The 7,110-nt window shown below is 35.7% G+C and overlaps 1 protein-coding gene across 4 annotated transcripts in view; it reads right to left on the minus strand.

The window, feature by feature from the left end:
• The window catches only part of LOC127639823 (serine/threonine-protein kinase Nek7), a 97,420-nt gene extending 92,315 nt beyond the window's left edge, over window positions 1-5,105 (minus strand). For 2 of the 4 annotated variants that reach the window (XM_052122076.1, XM_052122075.1), the window contains exon 1: window positions 4,887-5,105. The gene's annotated coding sequence lies outside the window, so the exon portion shown is untranslated. The other 2 variants (XM_052122079.1, XM_052122077.1) reach the window with 1 other exon arrangement.
• Window positions 5,106-7,110: the final 2,005 nt, after the last annotated feature.

The following is a 7,110-nucleotide window of genomic DNA, read 5'->3' on the forward strand; positions in this document are numbered from 1 at the left end:
AAGATTTAGTATCTTCTTAGGTAAATATATTTATGCTAATCCAAACTTCTAGAATAAAATATTTAGCTGTAAATTGTGCACTATTAAAAAGTTACAGTCTGCAAATATCCTACAGCGTTTAGTAGGGCTGCGCGATATTGGAAAAAACTGACATTGCGATATTTTGTTTTTCTGCAATATATATTGCGATATGAAAAAAATACAGGATGACTTCGCCAGATGACTTGAATAGCTCTATTTGAGAAGAATTAATTATTCTAGAATGATTGGGGTGATTTTGTAGGGAACTGCATCATCATGGAAAATTTTAATTAAAAAAAGAAACTGAAAATTACTTTTTACTTATTTTGGGTAGATTATTTTATTATAATAATTAATACACTGTTAAATTCACCATGGTTCCATTGTATTCATGTAATACTCCTCTATCAATTCACCCTAAAGTCAATGATCTAACATGTTATGATATTAATAATGCATGTTGCTTACCCTAAAATAAAGGGGCTCATTTGTGAATGAAGTGTCTAGAAGGGATCCAGGAGATTACAGGAGGCTTTATCTCTGTACTCCAACCAGGTTAAAACAGAGCATTACACTAAGGAAGTTTCATTAACACAATAGGGCATTAATGTGAATGACAAAATAAGTAATTTAAAATTTTATTACATTACAAATTAGATTACAAAGAAATTGTAAACTTTTTAAGAAATGTAAACAATAAATATATTTTAATTTAAACCCTTTGGGGGGAAAAGTGCAGCTATACACCAACCCTGAGTGGTTTACAAAAATACAACATAAAATAAAAGGTTTATAAAATAAACAATGTAAAAATTACAAACGTACCGCTTGTCAAGCGACCGGATCATGTTTTTAAAACCCTCTTTGGTAAACGTGTTAATTGGTACCATGTCTTTCGCAAGGTGAAATGTTACTAAATCTGTGATTTTTCTCTGCCATTTGGAAACTTTCTTGTATGGTGTAACACTGGCATCTGAAATTGTTTTTTTGCTTTGGACGGCATTTAGATCTGGCTTTGCACTCGACATACAAATTTTGTGGTGCTGACTTGAATGATTAAACAAATTGGTCGTGTTTCCTCATGTTGTGGCAACAATTGCAAGACACTCTCGACAAAGTACCTGTTTTGGTCAACATCATCCTGTCTGTAGACAAAATATTTCCATATAACTGACAATGCATTTCATTTTGCAACCAAATCCTCAATTTCTTTTTGCCTGTTCCTTGCTCATCATTTCATAAACCGCAACTTGCATGGTTTTTATTAAATATGACCCAAATCATTATCAAGGGACAAATTTACTCTAGCCATCACTAGATGATATATTGTGTTTCTGTATCTGTTATAAATCCTACACAACATATTTTCAGTTACAAATATGTCTTTTATTGGTTTGACAACTGGAATGAAACCATTTCAAGGCCACATACAGAGAAACTGCATCATAAATGTCGGCATTTCAAATAATTTTGTTTGTGCAGGAATACCAGTTTCATACACTAACCTGCAAACTCATCAACGTCACTTTGTTTATGCTTAAAGTACAAAACCCTTCGTAACTTTTATGTGTATGGTGAATAGATTAACAACTTTGGACTGCCACCTGCACCACATCAACACGTCATGAGTGTGAGACCTGTGCCTTATCCTACCCCTGATGTGGCGCTTCTCGTCCACTGTGTGACCGGCTTTAGTGAATGTTAGCCTATATCACCCCCTTGTGGGCTCCCAAAGATATTATATCAGAATACATAAAACGGAAGGTCAACTGACAGAGAAATTGGAAAACACACAAATTAGAATTCTAATTTAAATGCTGGCTAATTTTAATATATCGATGCCTCAAAAAGATATTGAGAGAATAACCTACTGATTGATACCATGCATCAATATTTTATGACATTCCTTGTAGCTGTCAACCGATATTCATTTTTCAATGAGTGCATTTACACGTTCACCAATGTTAATACTGTAACTACCTTTCTGCTTTTGAAGTCAAAACATAAAGAGGCATGCGTACATTGGATAAGAAGGTAACGACGGCATTAAAGGTGTTCCATTCAACGCGACATCAGGGTAATGGGCAAAAATCTGGATGTGCCGATCTTTTTTGTTTTTGCTTAAACCAAGATCAAAGAAAACTTTTGAAGCCATTTGCATGTCTTAGACCCTGTTTTTTACCTGGTATTAAGATTTTTGGTGATTGGATCGCATGTGGTCAGCGCTAAATACAGTTCTAAAATGATTTGTGATCGGATCACAAAAACAACATACGTATGTGGTCAAAACGCATCAGAGCGTGCCTGGGTAGCTTAGAGAGTAAAAATGCAGCCTACCACACCTGGAGTCAAGAGTTCGAATTCAGGGTGTGCTGAGTGACTCCAGCCAGGTCTCCTATGCAACCAAATTGGCCCGGTTGCTAGAGAGGGTAGAGTCACATTGGGTAACCTCCTCGTGGTCGCTATAATGTGGTTCTCGCTCTCGGTGGGTCGCGTGGCGAGTTGTTCGTGTGAACCCTCCACACGCGCAATGTCTCCATGGTATGCGCTCAACAAGCCACGTGATAAGATGCGCGACTTGACATCTCAGACGTGGAAGCAACTGAGATTTGTCCTCCACCACCCAGATTGAGGCAAGTCACTAAGACACCATGACGATTTAGAGCGCATTGGGAATTGGGCATTCCAAATTGAGAGAAAAGGGGAAAAAAAAAAAATGAATCTGAACGCATCACATTAGATGTGTAAATGCTAAAGGCCAAAGTATATTTTACACATCCACAGTGCGGATCACACATAGAAGACGTGAGGTAAATTTCGTCATAATCCAGTCAGCGCGGCCTGAATGTGCACCGGACAGATTTTCTCGACTTGTGGATGCAGTCATCCTCTGTTGCAGTTGGGATGCGTCAAACTCATTCATCTTTGCTCGCGGTCAGGAGAGTATCCTCAAAAAACAATGTGGTCGACCAGGCGCAAGCCTATCCATTACATGCAAAAACTATATATCCCTGGGCCTTAATCCATCCTCTATGCACCCAAGCAGCAGCGAAGCTCCACCACGCCAATGTCAAACAACCCCTGCGCTAAAACAAGAGTTTAAACTTTGCCCTTTACCACCGATCTTAAAAGGAAATTATCATCCAATTAGAAAAATAAAAAAACGGATATACACACAAGCATGAGAACTTCACTGATCGTCTTCAGTGTGTCTGATATAAACAAGCAGGGACACTTATGAGAAGCATGAATATCTCCGGCTCAGGTTTATACAACTAAGCCACTAAAATAAGGGACAATTCTCCACGAAATATTGCATTTGTGCTCAGATTACATTTCAGCTGCATCAGGAAGAAATAGTGTGCCATTGGTTGTTGTTATTTTTTTTTTTCACTTTCTTTGTCTTTTTTTACTTTGTTGCTGTTTATTATCATGCAGGAACACACTGACATAGTAATTGATGTATGTCACCATGAAACAGAGACCCTCCCCTTCGAATCCAACCCAAATGGTCACAGAAGACACATTTAAATGACCAGGTGTAAGCAGCATTGTCTCACCTGACCACATGTGATCAGATAACCAGAGACACATCTTAATACCCAGTGGAAACTGGGTCTTACATGTTGGCAACTAATAATTGGTGAAAATGATTAAAGTCCATTGGCTGACACAGATATTTAGAGGATGAAACATCTGATGGCGAAAATGCAGATATATTACAAATGATTCAATTTTATGATAGCAAATAAAAAATAACACAATTCATTTACACAATATTTACTTCAAGTTCACCAATACATTTGAAAACAGAAAATGCTTGTATTGTACAATGCCCACTGACAAGGCTGTTAGTTGATTTTTTTATCTGATACAAGGGGGATGTAACATTTCTAGGCATGGTTTTACCTTATTGCTGGTGAGTTCACACAACTTAATGTTATTATCAGGCAGTAAATATGTTGCAGATTCTGCTGCCTGATAACATTAAGTTGTGCGAACTCACCAGCAATAAGGTTATCAGGCAGTAAATATGTTGCAGATTCTGCAGATTCATTTTACAATGCATGCATGACAACCCCTGAAAACACAACTGCTACTCAGTGAGTGCTGCAGGATTTCACAAATGAGCTTGAATTGCCTCTGATTTGGACTTCTAATTTCCCACGCCAATGAAAATGAACTCATTACAAGCTTGGCCCTAGACTTACTTATGTCACTGTGAACAATATGGACAGGGTTCATCGTGATCACAAAGCATGTCTAAACTTGTACTGTAATTTGCCTACACCAGCTAGAAAATTTTGCCAAACTTACATAGAGTTTCCTCCAACTCTCTAAAAACTGCCTGTTCCTGCCATTTCTAGAGTGCAGTTGTAAATACCTTTGGTATCTGGGTTTAAAGTTATTCGGGCAATGTCAGAGTAATTGTGAGTGAATTTATCCTCGCATATCTGCTGCATGTGTCACAGTGACAGACTTTAGCTTAGCCGCAGTGCTCTAAACGACGCATGTCACTGTTATAAACACACTCGACACTCTTCAGAACAGTATACGACTGTATACATTAGTTCCTGAAATAATTGTGATTTAAAAATAAATAAGACTGTTGTATGTTTCTCTCGATTTTCTGAACTGAGGCTAAAGCAGCGTTAGCCTAGCGCGCTAACTCAAATTAGGGCAAAACTTACGTCAACTTTTTCCCAGCCGTTTCCGTTTGTATAGCTGTTGTAAGGATCCTAATACATACTTGTTGCATGCACGGTGTTCATCTGACTCAAAATGCCACTGTACTGTTTCAAAACGTAAAGTGAGATAAAAGGATGTTTAGAAGTTGACAGTAGGGAATGAGACTAGACTCTTACCAGGAAGTGCCAGCCGAGCTTCGCAAGAGCTTCTGATGAGGATGATGAGGATAATGATGATAATGAAGATGATGATGGTATCTCAGTCTGTCAGCTCAAGGTCGAACTCCTGTTGCGTTTCTGCGCTACGCCGCAACACACACATACGAGGTGTGTGCGCACAGTGTGTTCGCAAGTATGTGTGTTTGATTGTGTGCGTGCGTGCGTGCGTGCGCGTCCTAACACGCCATTCCTGACCTGTGTGTGAATCTCACACACACACACACACACACACACACACACACACACACACACACACACACACACACACACACGAATCACATCATGGAATGCTCACAAACAGGCGGAGTACTAGCAACAACTTTAAAATTAATGGAGAAAGAGTTCAAATTAACGGGAAGACAGATACATAAGTCTACCAAGATCTTTTCTATTCTATTTTTTATTATTTTTTATTTACTTCACTTTTGTTCCATAACATGTAAGTTTCACTTATATTTACTATTCTATTCTATTTAATTTTGTTCTATTCTGATCTGTTCTAGTTTTATTTCACTTCTGTTCTATTATATTCTGTAAGTTGAACTTCCATTCTATTCAGTTGTATTTTGTTCTATTCTATTATATTCTGTTGTATTCTGTTCTGTTGTATTTCGTTTTTTCTATTATGTTCTGTTCTGTTCTGTTGTATTCTATTGTATTCTGTTGTATTCTGTTCTGTTTTATTTTGTTTTGTTGTATTTTGTTTCGTTGTATTCTGTTCTGTTCTATTCTGTTGTGTTCCATTCCATTGTGTTTTGTTTCGTTCTGTTCTGTTCTGTTCCGTTGTATTCAGTTCTGTTGTGCTTTGTTTTGTTCTATTCTGTTCTGTTCTGTTGAATTCTGTTCTGTTGTATTTTGTTTTGTTCTATTCTGTTCTGTTGTACTTTGTTTTGTTCTATTCTATTCTGCTTTGTTCTGTTATATTTTGTTTTGTTCTATTCTGTTCTGTTCTGTTCTGTTCTATTTTGTTTTGTTCTATTCTGTTCTTTTCTGTTGTACTTTTTTTGTTCTATTCTGTTCTGTTCTGTTGAATTCTGTTCTGTTGTATTTTGTTTTGTTCTATTCTGTTCTTGTTCTGTTCTGTTCTGTTGTATTTTGTTTTGTTCTATTCTGTTCTTTTCTGTTGTACTTTGTTTTGTTCTGTTCTGTTCTGTTCTGTTGTATTTTGTTTAGTTCTATTCTGTTCTGTTGTATTTTGATTTGTTTTATTCTGTTCAGTTCTGTTGTATTCTGTTCTCTTGTATTCTGTTATATTATATTCTGTTCTGTTGTATTTTGTTTTATTCTGTTCTGTTGTATTTTGATTTGTTTTATTCTGTTCTGTTCTGTTGTACTTTGTTTTGTTCTGTTCTCTTGTATTCTGTTATATTATATTCTGTTCTGTTGTATTTTGTTTTGTTCTATTCTGTTCTGTTCTGTTGTACTTTGTTTTGTTCTGTTCTGTTGTATTCTGTTCTCTTGTATTCTGTTATATTATCTTCTGTTCTGTTGTATTTTGTTTTGTTCTATTCTGTTCTGTTCTGTTGTACTTTGTTTTGTTCTGTTCTGTTGTATTCTGGTCTATTCTCTTCTGTTCTGTTGTATTTTGATTTATTTTATTCTGGTCTGTTCTGTTTTGTTGTTTTCTATTCTATTGCAAGTTTTACTTCACTTTCATTCCATAATGTGTAAGTTTCACATTATTTACTATTATATTCTACTCTAGTCTATTTTATTTTGTTCTAATCTGTTCTGTTCTCAAAGTTTTACTTAAATTCTGTTCTATAATATTATGCATGTATCACTTTTATTTCCTATTCTATTCTGTTTTGCTCTGTTCTATTATATTATATTATATTATATTATATTATACTCTGCTTTGTTCTGTTCTGTTATCAAAGACTTACTTAACTTCTGTTCTATTATATTCTGTAAGTTTCTCTTGTATTCCCTATTCTATTCTATTCTGTTCTATTCTATTCTATTGTCAGTTTTACCTCACTTTCGTTCTGTATTCTGTAAGTTTCAATCATATTCATTATTCTATTCTGTTCTATTTTATCCTATTGTCAGTTTTACTTAACTTTTGTTCTACATTCTGTATGTTTCAATCATATTAATTGCTCTATTCTATTCTATTGTCAGTTTTACTTTACTTTCACTCCATATTCTGTATGTTTCAATCATATTAATTGCTCTATTC

Source organism: Xyrauchen texanus, chromosome 48 (genome assembly GCF_025860055.1).
Source record: "Xyrauchen texanus isolate HMW12.3.18 chromosome 48, RBS_HiC_50CHRs, whole genome shotgun sequence".
NCBI classification, from domain to species: domain Eukaryota; kingdom Metazoa; phylum Chordata; class Actinopteri; order Cypriniformes; family Catostomidae; genus Xyrauchen; species Xyrauchen texanus.